Raw genomic sequence first — 15,754 nt, 5'->3', positions numbered from 1 at the left:
TGGGCGTTTTCGTCAAAGAGGCGAGAGACTTTCGTGCAATAGTATAAACAGCGTATTGCACATTATAACACAACTTAGAAAAGAGCAAGATAGAAAAGGTGCGTCGGCTGGGAATCAAACCCGGGTCGACTGCTTAGAAAGCAGCTATGCTAACCACTATAACACCGACGCCAGCATTTGCGAGGCTGCTTTCAGCTGTTCGTCCGAAACACGTGCATTGTAACGATGGGCAGAGAGTGATAGAATATTGCCTGGTGCTCCGTCCCGTGTCTGAATTTGGCTGCCTATAAAATTGTGATCACTGCTATCATAATTGTAAGCGCCGCCTCTGATTCAACAATCGACTCGTTACCTGTGACGCAGCGGAGGTGTCATTGAACGTAAAGGCGCTAACAGTGTTGAAGCAGTAGTAGACATTCACCCAACTTCAGCCTTAAAAGTTATTTTCTTGCAGTAGAATCTGAAACATGAAACTCTGACTTTTTAAAATAGTCGGGCGATTTTCTTCAAACAGCTGAATGGCTTTCGTGCAATAGAATAAACAGCTTATTGCACAATGTAACATAACTTAGCAAAAGCAACAAAGAAAAGTTGTGTCGGCTGGGAATCGAACCCGGGTCAACTGCCTGGAAGGCAGCTATGCTAACCACTATACCACCGACGCCCTCATTTGCGAGGCTGCTTTCAGCTGTTCATCCGGAACACGTGCATTTTTACGATGGACAGAGAGTGATAGAATATTGCCTGGTGCTCCGTCCCGTGTCTGAATTGGCTGCCTATAAAATTGTGATCACTGCTATCATTATTGTACGCGCGGCCTATGAGTCAACAATCCACTCGTTACCTGTGACGCAGCGGAGGTGTCAATGAACGTAAAGGCGCTAACAGTAGTGAAGCATTAGTGGAAGTTAGCCCAATATCAGCCTCAGATGTTATCTTGCTGCAGAAGAATCTGAAACATGAAACTCTGACTTTTTAAAATAGTTGGGCGTTTTCGTCAAACAGCCGAGTGACTTTCGTGCATTAGAACAAACAGCGTATTGCACATTATAACACAACTTAGAAAAGAGCAAGATAGAAAATATGCGTCGGCCGGGAATCAAACCCGGGAAAACTGCTTGGAAGGCAGCTATGCTAACCACTATACCACTGACGCCAGCATTTGCGCGGCTGCTTCAGCTGTTCATCCGGAACTCGTGCATTGTAACGATGGGCAGAGAGTGACAGAAAATCGGCTGCGGCTCCCTGCCGTGTCTTAATTTGGCTGCCAAAAAAATTGTGATCATTGCTATCATTATTGTAAGCGCGGCCTCTGGGTCAAATATCGACTCGTTACCTGTGACGCAGCGGAGGTGTCAAAAAACGTAAAGGCGCTAACAGTAGTGAAGCATTAGTAGAAGTTAGCCCAACATCAGCCTCAGAAGTGATTTTGCTGCAGAAGATTCTGAAACATGGAACTCTGACTTATTAAAATAGTTGGGCGTTTTCGTCAAACAGCGCAACGGCTTTCGTGCAATAGTTTAAACAGCGTATTGCACATTATAACACAACTTAGAAAAAAGCAGCATAGAAAAGGTGCGTCAGCTGGGTATGAAACCCGGGTAAACTGCTTAGAAGGCAGCTATGCTAACCACTATAACACCGACGCCAGCATTTGCGAGGCTGCTTTCAGCTGTTCGTCCGGAACACGTGCATTGTAACGATGGGCAGAGAGTGATAGAATATTGCCTGGTGCTCCGTCCCTTGTCTGAATTTGGCTGCCTATAAAATTGTGAACACTGCTATCATTATTTTAAGCGCGGCCTCTGAGTCAAATATTGACTCGTTACCTGTGACGCAGCGGAGGTGTCAATGAACGCAAAGGCGCTAACAGTGGTGAAGCATTAGTAGAAGTTAGCCCAACATCACCCTCAGAAGTTATTTTGTTGCAGAAGAACCTGAAACAGGCAACTGTGACTTTTTAAAATAGTCGGGAGTTTTCGTCAAACAGCGGAATTGCTTTCGTGCAATGGAACAAACAGCGTATTGCATATTATACCACAACATAGAAAAGAGCAAGATAGAAAAGATGCGTCGGCCGGGAATCAAACCTGAGACAACTGCTTGGAAGGCAGCTATGCTAACCACTATACCACTGACGCCAGCATTTGCGAGGCTGCTTCAGCTGTTCATCCGGAACACGTGCATTGTAACGATAGGCAGAGAGTGACAGAAAATTGGCTGGGGCTCCTTGCCGTGTCTGAATTTGGCTGCCTATAAAATTGTGATCACTTTTATCGTTATTGTAAGCGAGGCCTCTGAGTCAACAATCGACTCGTTACCTGTGACGCAGCGGAGGTGTCAATGAAGATAAAGGCGCTAACATTGTTGATGCATTAGGAAAAGTTAGCCCAACATCAGCCTCAAAAGTTATTTTGCTGCAGAAGAATCTGAAACATGAAACTCTGACTTTTTAAAATAGTTGGGCGTTTTCGTCAAACAGCCTAGTGGCTTTCATGCAATAGTATAAATAGCGTATTGCACAATATAACACAACTTATAAAAAAGCAACATAGAAAGGTGTGCCGGCTGGGAATCAAACCAGGGTCAACTGCTTGGAAGGCAGCGATGCTAACCACTATACCACCGACGCCAGCATTTGCGAGGCTGCTTTCAGCTGTTCATCCGGAACACGTCCATTGTAAAGATGGGCAGAGAGTGATAGAATATTGCCTGGAGCTGCGTCCGTGTCTAATTTTGGCTTCCTATAAACTTGTGATCACTTCTGTCATTATTGTAAGCGAGGCCTCTTAGTCAACATTCGACTCGTTTCCTGTGACGCAGCGGAGGTGTCCATGAACGCAAAGGCGCTAACAGTGGTGAAGCATTAGTAGAAGTTAGCCCAACATCACCCTCAGAAGTTATTTTCTTGCAGAAGAATCTGAAACATGAAACTCTGACGTTTTAAAATAGTCGGGCGTTTTCGTCAAACAGCCGAATGGCTTTTGTGCAATAGAATAAACAGCATATTGCAAAATATAACATAACTTAGCAAAAGCAACACAGAAAAGTTGCGTCGGCCAGGAATCGAACCCGGGTCAACTGCTTGGAAGGCAGCTATGCTAACCACTATACCACCGAATCCCGCATTTGCGAGGCTCCTTTCAACTGTTCATCCGGAACACGTGCAATAAACGATGGGCAGAGACTGACAGAAAGTCGGCTGGGGCTCCGTGCCGTGTCTCTATTTGGTGGCCTATAAAATTGTGATCACTGCTATCATTATTGTAAGCGCGGCCTCTGAGTCAACAATCGAAGCGTTACCTGTGAATCAGCGGAGCTGTCAATGAACTTAAAGGCACTAACAGTGGTGAAGCAGTAGTAGAAGTTTGCAACACTTGAGCCTCAGAAGTTATCTTGTTGCAGTAGAATCTGAAGCATGAAACTCTGACTTTTTAAAATAGTCGGCCGTTTTTGTCAAACAGCCGAATTGCTTTCGTGCAATAGAATAAACAGCGTATTCCACATAATAACACCACTTAGAAAAAAGCAACATAGAAAAGGTGCGTCGGCTGGGAATCAAACCCGGGTCAACGGCTTGGTAGGGAGCTATGCTAACCACTATACCACCGACGCCGGCAGTTGCGACGCTGCTTTCAGCTGTTAATCGGGAACACGCGCATTGTAACGATGGGTAGAGAGTGACAGAAAATTGCCTAGCGCTCCATGCCGTGTCTGAATTTGGCTGCCTATAAAATTGTGATCACTGCTATCATTATTGTAAGCGCGGCCTCTGGGTCAAATATCGACTCGTTACCTGTGACGCAGCGGAGGTGTCAATGAACGTAAAGGCGCTAACAGTAGTGAAGCAATAGTAGAAGGTAGCCCCGCCGCGGTGGTCTAGTGGCTAAGGTACTCGGCTGCTGACCCGCAGGGCGCGGGTTCGAATCCCGGCTGCGGCGGCTGCATTTCCGATTGAGGCGGAAATGTTGTAGGCCCGTGTGCTCAGATTTGGGTGCACGTTAAAGAACCCCAGGTGATCAAAATTTCCGGAGCCCTCCACTACGGCGTCTCTCATAATCATATCGTGGTTTTGGGACGTTAAACCCCACAAATCAATCAATCAAAGCAATAGTAGAAGTTACCCCAACATCAGCCTCAGAAGTGTTTTTGCTGCAGAAGAATCTGAAACATGGAACTCTGACTTTTTAAAATAGTTGGGCGTTTTCGTCAAACAGCGCAATGGCTTTCGTGCAATAGTTTAAACAGCGTATTGCACATTAAAACGCAACTTAGAAAAAAGCAGCATAGAAAAGGTGCGTCAGCTGGGAATGACACCCGGGTCAACTGCTTAGAAGGCAGCTATGCTAACCACTATACCACCGACGCCAGCATTTGCGAGGCTGCTTTCAGCTGTTCATCCGGAACACGTGCATTGTAACGATGGGCAGATAGTGATAGAATATTGCCTGGAGCTGCGTCCGTGTCTGAATTTGGCTTCCTATGAACTTCTGATCACTTCTGTCAATATTGTAAGCGAGGCCTCTGAGTCAACAATCGACTCGTTACCTGTGACGCAGCGGAGGTGTCAATGAAGGTAAAGGCGCTAACAGTGTTGAAGCAGTAGCAGACGTTCGCCCAACTACAGCCTCAAAAGTTATTTTCTTGCAGAAGAATCTGAAACATGAAACTCTGACTTTAAAAATAGCCGGGCATTTCTGTCAAACAGTCGAATGGCTTTCGTGCAATAGGGCAAACAGCGTATTGCACAATATAACATAACTTAGCAAAAGCAACAAAGAAAAGTTGCGTCGGCCGGGAATCAAACCAGGGTGCTGCTTGGAAGGCAGCTATGCTAACCACTAGACCACCGATGGCAGCTTTTGCGAGGCTGCTTTCAGCTGTTCATCCGGAACACGTGCATTGTAACGATGGGCAGTGAGTGATAGAATATTGCCTGGTGCTCCGTCCCGTGTCTGAATTTGGCTGCCTATAAAATTGTGATCACTGCTATCAATATTGTAAGCGCGGCCTCTGATTCAACAATCGACTCGTTACCTGTGACGCAGCAGAGGTGTCAATGAACGTAAAGGCGCTAACAGTGTTGAAGCAGTAGTAGACATTTGCCAAACTTCAGCCTCAAAAGTTATTTTCTTGCAGAAGAATCTGAAACATGAAACTCTGACTTTTTAAAATAGTCGGGCGTTTTCTTCAAACAGCTGAATGGCTTCCGTGCAATAGAATAAACAGCTTATTGCACAATATAACATAACTTAGCAAAAGCAACAAAGAAAAGTTGCGTCGGCCGGGAATCAAACCCATGTCAACTGCTTGGAAGGCAGCTATGCTAACCACTATACTACCGACGCCCGCATTTGCGAGGCTGCTTTCAGCTGTTCATCCGGAACACGTGCATTGTAACGATGGGCAGAGAGTGACAGAAAATATGCTGAGGCTCCGTGCCGTGTCTGAATTTGGCTGCCTAAAAAATTGTGATCACTGCTATCATTATCGTAAGCGCGTCCTCTGAGTCAAATATCGACTCGTTACCTGTGACGCAGTGGAGGTGTCAATGAACGCAAAGGCGCTAACAGTGGTGAAGCATTCGTAGAAGTTAGCCCAACTTCAGCGTCAGACGTTATTTTGTTGACGAAGAATTTGAAACATGAAACTCTGACTTTTTAAAATAGTTGGGCGTTTTCGTCAAACAGCCGAATGGCTTTCGTGCAATGGAATAAACAGCGTATTGCACAATATAACACAACTTACAAAAAAGCAACATAGAAAAGAAGCGTCGCCCGGGAATCAAACCCGGGTCAACTGCGTGGAAGGCAGCTATGCTAACCACTACACCACGGATGCAGGAATTTGAGAGGCTCCTTTCAGCTGTTCATCCGGAACACATGCATTAATCGATGGGCGGAGAGTGACAGAAAGTCGGCTGCGGCTCCCTGCCGTGTCCTAATTTCGCTGCCAAAAAAATTGTGATCATTGCTATCATTATTGTAAGCGCGGCCTCTGGGTCAAATATCGACTCGTTACCTGTGGCGCAGCGGAGGTGTCAATAAACGTAAAGGCGCTAACAGTAGTGAAGCATTAGTAGAAGTTAGCCCAACATCAGCCTCAGAATTGAATTTGCTGCAGAAGATTCTGAAACATGGAACTCTGACTTATTAAAATAGTTGGGCGTTTTCGTCAAACAGCGCAATGGCTTTCGTGCAATAGAACAAACAGCGTATTGCACATTATAACACAACTTAGAAAAGAGCAAGATAGAAAATATGCGTCGGCCGGGAATCAAACCCGGGAAAACTGCTTGGAAGGCAGCTATGCTAACCACTATAACACAGACGCCAGCATTTGCGAGGCTGCTTTCAGCTGTTCGTCCGGAACACGTGCATTTTAACGATGGGCAGAGAGTGATAGAATATTGCCTGGTGCTCCGTCCCTTGTCTGAATTTGGCTGCCTATAAAATTGTGAACACTGCTATCATTATTTTAAGCGCGGCCTCTGAATCAAATATTGACTCGTTACCTGTGACGCAGCGGAGGTGTCAATGAACGCAAAGGCGCTAACAGTGGTGAAGCATTAGTAGAAGTTAGCCCAACATCACCCTCAGAAGTTATTTTGTTGCAGAAGAACCTGAAACAGGCAACTGTGACTTTTTAAAATAGTCGGGCGTTTTCGTCAAACAGCGGAATCGCTTTCGTGCAATGGAACAAACAGCGTATTGCACAATATACCACAACATAGAAAAGAGCAAGATAGAAAAGATGCGTCGGCCGGGAATCAAACCTGAGACAACTGTTTGGAAGGCAGCTATGCTAACCACTATACCACTGACGCCAGCATTTGCGAGGCTGCTTCAGCTGTTCATCCGGAACACGTGCATTGTAACGATGGGCAGAGAGTGACAGAAAATTGGCTGGGGCTCCGTGCCGTGTCTGAATTTGGCTGCCTATAAAATTGTGATCACTTCTATCGTTATTGTAAGCGAGGCCTCTGAGTCAACAATCGACTCGTTACCTGTGACGCAGCGGAGGTGTCAATGAAGATAAAGGCGCTAACATTGTTGATGCATTAGGAGAAGTTAGCCCAACATCAGCCTCAAAAGTTATTTTGCTGCAGAAGAATCTGAAACATGAAACTCTGACTTTCTAAAATAGTTGAGCGTTTTCGTCAAACAGCCTAGTGGCTTTCATGCAATAGTATAAATAGCGTATTGCACATTATATCACAACTTATAAAAAAGCAACATAGAAAGGTGTGTCGGCTGGGAATCAAACCAGGGTCAACTGCTTGGAAGGCAGCTATGCTAACCACTATACCACCGACGCCAGCATTTGCGAGGCTGCTTTCAGCTGTTCATCCGGAACACGTCCATTGTAAAGATGGGCAGAGAGTGATGGAATATTGCCTGGAGCTGCGTCCGTGTCTAAATTTGGCTTCCTATCAACTTGTGATCACTTCTGTCATTATTGTAAGCGAGGCCTCTTAGTCAACATTCGACTCATTTCCTGTGACGCAGCGGAGGTGTCCATGAAGGTAAAAGCGCTAACAGTGTTGAAGCAGTAGCAGACGTTTGCCCAACTACAGCCTCAAAAGTTATTTTCTTGCAGAAGAATCTGAAACATGAAACTCTGACTTTTGAAATAGTCGGGCGTTTTTGTCAAGCAGTCGAATGGTTTTCGTGCGATAGAGCAAACAGCATATTGCACAATATAACATAACTTAGCAAAAGCAACAAAGAAAAGTTGCGCCGGCCGGGAATCGAACCCGGGTCAACTGCTTGGAAGGCAGCTATGCTAACCACTATACCACCGACGCCCGCATTTGCGAGGGTGCTTCAGCTGTTTATCCGGAACACGTGCATTGTAACGATGGGCAAAGAGTGACAGAAAATTGGCTGGTGCTCCGTGCAGTGTCTGAATTCGGCTGCCTATAAAATTATGATCATTTCTATCATTAATGTAAGCGAGGCCTCTGAGTCAACAATCGACTCGTTACCTGTGACGCAGCGGAGGTGTCAATGAAGGTAAAGGCGCTAACAATGTTGAAGCGATAGGGGAAGTTAGCCCAACATCAGCCTCAGAAGTTATTTTGCTGCAGAAGAATCTGAAACATGAAACTCTGACTTTTTAAAATAGTTGGGCGTTTTCGTCAAACAGCCTAGTGGCTTTCGTGCAATAGTATAAACAGCGTAATGCACAATATAACACAACTTAGAAAAAAGCAACATAGAAAAGGTGTGTCGGCTGGGAATCAAACCAGGGTCAACTGATTGGAAGGCAGCTATGCTAACCACTATACCACTGACGCCAGCACTTGTGAGGCTGCTTTCAGTTGTTTATCCGGAACACGTGCATTGTAACAAAGGGCAGAGAGTGATAGAATATTGCCTGGAGCTGCGTCCGTGTCTGAATTTGGCTTCCTATAAACTTCTGATCACTTCTGTCAATATTGTAAGCGAGGCCTCTGAGTCAACAATCGACTCGTTTTCTGTGACGCAGCGGAGGTGTCAATGAAGGTAAAGGCGCTAACAGTGTTGAAGCAGTAGCAGACGTTCGCCCAACTACAGCCTCAAAAGTTATTTTCTTGCAGAAGAATCTGAAACATGAAACTCTGACTTTTAAAATAGCCGGGCATTTTTGTCAAACAGCCGAATGGCTTTCGTGCAATGGAATAAACAGCGTGTTGCACAATATAACACAACTTACAAAAAAGCAACATAGAAAAGAAGCGTCGCAGGGAAATCAAACCCGGGTCAACTGCGTGGAAGGCAGCTATGCTAACCACTATAACACCGTTGCCAGCATTTGCGAGGCTGCTTTCAGCTGTTCGTCCGGAACACGTGCATTGTAACGATGGGCAGAGAGTGATAGAATATTGCCTGGTGCTCCGTCCCGTGTCTGAATTTGGCTGCCTATAAAATTGTGAACACTGCTATCATTATTGTAAGCGCGGCCTCTGAGTCAAATATTGACTTGTTACCTGTGACGCAGCGGAGGTGTCAATGAACGCAAAGGCGCTAACAGTGGTGAAGCAGTAGTAGTCGTTTGCCCAACTTCAGCCTCAGAACTTATGTTGTTGCAGTAGAATCTGAAACATGAAACTCTGACTTTTTAAAATGGGCGTTTTTGTCAAATAGCCGATTGGCTTTCATGCAATAGAATAAACAGCGTATTGCACATTATAACACAACTTAGAAAAAAGCAACATAGAAAAGGTGCGTCGGCTGGGAATCAAACTCAGGTCAACTGCTTGGAAGGGAGCTATGCTAACCACTATGCCATCGACGCCAGCATTTGCCAGGCTGCTTTCAGCTGTTCATGCGGAACACGTGCATTGTAACGATGGGCTAGAGTGTAAAAATATTGCCTGGTGCTCCGTCCCGTGTCTGAATTCGGCTGCCTATAAAATTGTGATCACTGCTATCATTATTGTAAGCGCGGCCTCTGAGTCAACAATCGGCTCGTTACCTGTGACTCAGCGGAGGTGTCAATGAACCTAAAGGCACTAACAGTGTTGAAGCAGTAGTAGAAGTTTGCCCAACTTCAGCCTCAAAAGTTATTTTGTTGCAGAAGAATCTGAAACATGAAACTGTGACTTTTTAAAATAGTCGGCCGTTTTCGTCAAACAGCCGAATTGCTTTCGTGCAAAAGAATAAACAGCATATTGCACAATATAACACAACTTAGCAAAAACAACATAGAAAAGATGCGTCGGCCGGGAATCAAACCCGGGTCAACTGCTTGGAAGGCAGCTATGCTAACCACTATACCACTGACGCCAGCATTTGCGAGGCTGCTTTCAGCTGTTCATCCAGAACACGTGCATTGTAATGATGGGCAGACAGTGATAAATTATTGCCTGGTGCTCCGTCCCGTGTCTGAATTAGGCTGTCTATAAAATTGTGATCACTTCTGTCAATATTGTAAGCGAGGCCTCTGAGTCAACAATCGACTCGTTTTCTGTGACGTAGCGGAGGTGTCAATGAAGGTAAAGGCGCTAACAGTGTTGAAGCAGTAGCAGACGTTCGCCCAACTACAGCCTCAAAAGTTATTTTCTTGCAGAAGAATCTGAAACATGAAACTCTGACTTTTAAAATAGCCGGGCATTTTTGTCAAACAGCCGAATGGCTTTCGTGCAATGGAATAAACAGCGTGTTGCACAATATAACACAACTTACAAAAAAGCAACATAGAAAAGAAGCGTCGCAGGGAAATCAAACCCGGGTCAACTGCGTGGAAGGCAGCTATGCTAACCACTATAACACCGACGCCAGCATTTGCGAGGCTGCTTTCAGCTGTTCGTCCGGAACACGTGCATTGTAACGATGGGCAGAGAGTGATAGAATATTGCCTGGTGCTCCGTCCCGTGTCTGAATTTGGCTGCCTATAAAATTGTGAACACTGCTATCATTATTGTAAGCGTGGCCTCTGAGTCAACAATCGACTCGTCCCCTGTGACGCAGCGGAGGTGTCAATGAACGGAAAGGCGCTAACAGTGGTGAAGCAATAGTAGAAGTTTGCCCCACTTTAGCCTCAGAACTTATCTTGTTGCAGTAGATTCTGAAACATGAAACTCTGACTTCTTAAAATGGGCGTTTTTGTCAAATAGCCGATTGGCTGTCATGCAATAGAATAAACAGCGTAATGCACATTATAACCCAACTTAGAAAAAAGCGACATAGGAAAGGTGCGTCGGCTGGGAATCAAACCCGGGTCAACTGCTTGGAAGGCAGCTATGCTAACCACTATACCACTGACGCCAGCATTTGCGAGGCTGCTTTCAGCTGTTCATCCGGAACACGTGCATTGAAACGATGGGCAGAGAGTGATAAAATATTGCCTGGTGCTCAGTCCCGTGTCTGAAATTGGCTGCCTATAAAATTGTGCTCACTGCTATTATTATATTAAGCGTGGCCTCTGAGTCAACAATCGACTCGTCACCTGTGACGCAGCGGAGGTGTCAATGAATGTAAAGGCGCTAACACTGGTGAAGCAATAGTAGAAGTTTGCCACACTTTAGCCTCAGAACTTATCTTGTTGCAGTAGAATCTGAAACATAAAACAATGACTTGTTAAAATGGGCGTTTTCGCCAAAGAGCCGAATCGCTTTCATGCAATAGAATAAACAGCGTATTGCACAATATAACACAACTTATAATAAAGCAACATAGAAAAGGTGCGTCGGCTGGGAATCAAACCCAGGTCAACTGCTTGGAAGGAAGCATTGCTAACCACTATACCACCAACAGCAGCATTTGCCAGGCTGCTTTCAGCTGTTCATCCGGAACACGTGCATTTTAATGATGGGCTAGAGTGATAGAATATTGCCTGGTGCTCTGTTGCGTGTCTGAATTTGGCTGCCTATAAAATTGTGATCACTGCTATCATTATTGTAAACGCGGCCTCTGAGTCAACAATCGACTCGTTGCCTGTGACGCAGCGGAGCTTTCAATGAACGTAAAGGCGCTAACAGTAGTGAAGCATTTGTAGAAGTTAGCCCAATATCAGCCTCAGAAGTTATCTTGCTGCAGAAGAATCTGAAACATGAAACTTTGACTTTTTAAAATAGTTGGGCGTTTTCGTCAAACAGCCGAGTGACTTTCGTGCAATAGTATAAACAGCGTATTGCACTATATAACACAACTTAGAAAAAAGCAAGATAGAAAAGGTGCGTCGGCTGGGAATCAAACCAGGGTCAACTGCTTGGAAGGCAGCTATGCTAACCACTATACCACCAACCCCAGCATTTGCGAGGCTGCTTTCAGCTGTTCATCCATAACACGTGCATTGTAACGATGGGCAGAGAGTGATAGAATATTGCCTGGTGCTCCGTCCTGTGTCTGAATTTGGCTGCCTATGAAATTGTGATCACTTCTATCATTATTGTAAGCGAGGGCTCTGAGTCAACAATCGACTCGTTACCTGTGACGCAGCGGAGGTGTCAATACATGTAAAGGCGCTAACAGTGTTGAAGCAGTAGTAGACGTTTGCCCAACTTCAGCCTCAAAAGTTATGTCCTTGCAGAAGAATCTGAAACATGAAACTCCGACTTTTTAAAATAGTCGGGTGTTTACGTCAAACAGCCGAATGGCTTTCGTGCAATAGAATAAACAGCATATTGCACAATATAACATAACTTAGCAAAAGCAACAAAGAAAAGTTGCGTCGGCCGGGAATCGAACCCGGGTCAACTGTTTGGAAGGCAGCTATGCTAACCACTTTACTACTGACGCCAGCATTTGCGAGGGTGCTTCAGCTGTTTATCCGGAACACGTGTATTGTAACGATGGGCAGAGAGTGACAGAAAATTGGCTGGGGCTCCGTGCCGTGTCTGAACTTGGCTGCCTATAAAATTGTGATAACTTCTATCATTATTGTAAGCGAGGCCTCTGAGTCAACAATCGACTCGTTACCTGTGACGCAGCGAAGGTGTCAATGAAGGTAAAGGCGCTAACAGTGTTGAAGCAGTAGTAGACGTTTGCCCAACTTCAGCCTCAGAACTTATGTTGTTGCAGTAGAATCTGAAACATGAAACTCCGACTTTTTAAAATGGGCGTTTTTGTCAAATAGCTGATTGGCTTTCATGCAATAGAATAAAAAGCGTATTGCACATTATAAACCAACTTAGAAAAAAGCAACATAGAAAAGGTGCGTCGGCTGGGAATCAAACTCAGGTCAACTGCTTGGAAGGGAGCTATACTAACCAATATGCCATCGACGCCAGCATTTGCCAGGCTGTTTTAGGCTGTTCAGACGGAACACGTGCATTGTAACGAAGGGCTAAAGTGATAAAGTATTGCCTGGTGCTCCGTCCTGTGTCTGAATTCGGCTTCCTATAAAATTGTGATCACTGCTATCATTATTTTAAGCGCGGCCTCTGAGTCAACAGTCGACTCGTTACCCCTGACTCAGTGGAGGTGTCAATGAACGTGAAGGCACTAACAGTGGTAAAGCAGTAGTATAAGTTTGCAACACTTCAGCCTGAGAAGTTATCTTGTTGCAGTAAAATCTGAAACATGAATCTCTGACTTTTTAAAATAGTCTTTAAAATTCTGCTGTCTATAAAATTGTGATCACTGCTATCATTATTGTAAGCGCGGCCTCTGAGTCAACAATCGACTCGTTGCCTGTGACGCAGCGGAGGTGTCAATGAACTTAAAGGCACTAACAGTGTTAAAGCAGTAGTAGAAGTTTGCCCAACTTCAGCCTCAAAAGTTATTTTGTTGCAGAAAAATCTGAAACGTGAAACTCTGACTTTTTAAAATAGTCGTCCGTTTTCGTCAAACAGCCGAATTGCTTTCGTGCAATAGAATAAACAGCGTATTCCACATTATAACACAACTTAGAAAAGAGCAAGATAGAAAAGATGCGTCGGCCGGGAATCAAACCCGGGACAACTGCTTCGAAGGCAGCTATGCTAACCACTATACCACTGACGCCAGCATTTGCGAGGCTGCTTCAGCTGTTCATCCGGAACACGTGCATTGTAACGATGGGCTAGAGTGATAAAGTATTGCCTGGCGCTCCGTCCCGTCTCTGAATTCGGCTGCCTATAAAATTGTGATCACTGCTATCATTATTGTAAGCGAGGCCTCTGAGTCAACAATCGACTCGTTGCCTGTGACGCAGCGGAGGTTTCATTGAACGTAAAGGCGCTAACAGTAGTGAAGCATTTGTAGAAGTTAGCCCAATATCAGCCTCAGAAGTTATCTTGCTGCAGAAGAATCTGAAACATGAAACTCTGACTTTTTAAAATAGTTGGGCGTTTTCGTCAAACAGCCGAGTGACTTTCGTGCAATAGTATAAACAGCGTATTGCACATTATAACACAACTTAGAAAAAAGCAAGATAGAAAAGGTGCGTCGGCTGGGAATCAAACAAGGGTCAACTGCTTGGAAGGCCGCTATGCTAACCACTATACCACCAACCCCAGCATTTGCGAGGCTGCTTTCAGCTGTTCATCCATAACACGTGCATTGTAACGATGGGCAGAGAGTGATAGAATATTGCCTGGTGCTCCGTCCTATGTCTGAATTTGGCTGCCTATAAAATTATGATCACTGCTATCATTATTGTAAGCGCGGCCTCTGAGTCAACAATCGACTCGTTACCTGTGACACAGCGGAGGTGTCAATGAACGTAAAGGCGCTAACAGTGTTGAAGCAGTAGTAGACGTTTGCCCAACTTCAGCCTCAAAAGTTATGTCCTTGCAGAAGAATCCGAAACATGAAACTCTGACTTTTTACAATAGTCGGGCGTTTTCGTCAAACAGTTGAATCGCTTTCGTGCAATAGAACAAACAGCGTATTGCACACTATAACACAACTTAGAAAAGAGGAAGATAGAAAAGACGCGTCGGCCGGGAATCAAACCCGGCACAACTGCTTGGAAGGCAGCTATGCTAACCACTATACCACTGACTCCAGCATTTGCGAGGCTGCTTCAGCTGTTCATCCGGAACACGTGCATTGTAACGATGGGCAGAGAGTGATAGAATATTGCCTGGTGCTCCGTCCTGTGTCTGAATTTGGCTGCCTATAAAATTATGATCACTGCTATCATTATTGTAAGCGCGGCCTCTGAGTCAACAATCGACTCGTTGCCTGTGACGCAGCGGAGGTGTCAATGAACTTAAAGGCACTAACAGTGTTGAAGCAGTAGTAGAAGTTTGCCCAACTTCAGCCTCAAAAGTTATTTTGTTGCAGAAAAATCTGCAACATGAAACTCTGACTTTTTAAAATAGTCGGCCGTTTTCGTCACACAGCCGAATTGATTTCGTGCAATAGAATAAACAGCTAATTCCACATTATAACACAACTTAGAAAAAAGCAACATAGAAAAGGTGCGTCGGCTGGGAATCAAACCCAGGTCAACTGCTTGGAAGGGAGCTATGCTAACCACTATACCATCGACGCCGGCATTTGCGAGGCTGCTTTCAGCTGTTCATCCGGAACACGTGCATTGAAACGATGGGCAGAGAGTGATAAATTATTGCCTGCTGCTCCGTCCCGTGTCTGAATAAGGCTGTCTATAAAATTGTGATCACTGCTATCATTATTGTAAGCGCGGCCTCTGAGTGAACAATCGACTCATTACCTGTGATTCAGTGGAGGTGTCAATGAACGTAAAGGCACTAACAATGTTGAAGCAGTAGTAGACGTTTGCCCAACTTCAGCCTCAAAAGTTATGTCCTTGCAGAAGAATCTGAAACATGAAACTCTGCCTTTTTAAAATAGTCGGGCGTTTTCGTCAAACAGCGGAATCGCTTTCGTGCAATGGAACAAACAGCGTATTGCACATTATAACACAACTTAGAAAAAGCAAGATAGAAAAGATGCGTCGGCCGGGAATCAAACCCGGGACAACTGCTTCGAAGGCAGCTATGCTAACCACTATACCACTGACGCCAGCATTTGCGAGGCTGCTTCAGCTGTTCATCCGGAACACGTGCATTGTAACGATGGGCAGAGAGTGATAAATTATTGCCTGCTGCTCCGTCCCGTGTCTGAATTAGGCTGTCTATAAAATTGTGATCACTGCTATCATTATTGTAAGCGCGGCCTCTGAGTGAACAATCGACTCATTACCTGTGATTCAGTGGAGGTGTCAATGAACGTAAAGGCGCTAACAGTGGTGAAGCAGTAGTAGAAGTTTGCCACACTTTGGCCTCAGAACTTATCTTGTTGCAGTAGAATATGAAACATGAAACTCTGACTTGTGAAAATGGGCGTTTTCGTCAAAAAGCCGAATGGCTTTCATGCAC

The 15,754-nt window shown here is 45.0% G+C and overlaps 6 non-coding genes across 6 annotated transcripts; all 6 read right to left on the bottom strand.

The window, feature by feature from the left end:
• Positions 1-3,051: 3,051 nt before the first annotated feature.
• Positions 3,052-3,127, bottom strand: TRNAG-UCC (transfer RNA glycine (anticodon UCC)). The gene has a single exon. It is a non-coding gene; the product is annotated as a tRNA-Gly (tRNA).
• Positions 3,128-5,276: 2,149 nt separating this feature from the next.
• On the bottom strand, positions 5,277-5,348 carry TRNAG-UCC (transfer RNA glycine (anticodon UCC)). Its single transcript has one exon. It is a non-coding gene; the product is annotated as a tRNA-Gly (tRNA).
• Positions 5,349-7,735: 2,387 nt separating this feature from the next.
• TRNAG-UCC (transfer RNA glycine (anticodon UCC)) lies at positions 7,736-7,807 on the bottom strand. The gene has a single exon. It is a non-coding gene; the product is annotated as a tRNA-Gly (tRNA).
• A 1,891-nt stretch (positions 7,808-9,698) lies between these two features.
• On the bottom strand, positions 9,699-9,770 carry TRNAG-UCC (transfer RNA glycine (anticodon UCC)). Its single transcript has one exon. It is a non-coding gene; the product is annotated as a tRNA-Gly (tRNA).
• A 3,588-nt stretch (positions 9,771-13,358) lies between these two features.
• TRNAR-UCG (transfer RNA arginine (anticodon UCG)) lies at positions 13,359-13,430 on the bottom strand. Its single transcript has one exon. It is a non-coding gene; the product is annotated as a tRNA-Arg (tRNA).
• A 1,896-nt stretch (positions 13,431-15,326) lies between these two features.
• TRNAR-UCG (transfer RNA arginine (anticodon UCG)) lies at positions 15,327-15,398 on the bottom strand. The gene has a single exon. It is a non-coding gene; the product is annotated as a tRNA-Arg (tRNA).
• Positions 15,399-15,754: the final 356 nt, after the last annotated feature.

This window comes from Rhipicephalus microplus, chromosome 8, assembly GCF_043290135.1.
Source record: "Rhipicephalus microplus isolate Deutch F79 chromosome 8, USDA_Rmic, whole genome shotgun sequence".
NCBI classification, from domain to species: domain Eukaryota; kingdom Metazoa; phylum Arthropoda; class Arachnida; order Ixodida; family Ixodidae; genus Rhipicephalus; species Rhipicephalus microplus.
Note: the sequence above shows the minus strand (reverse complement) of the source record. Positions and strands in the feature narration are given on the sequence as shown.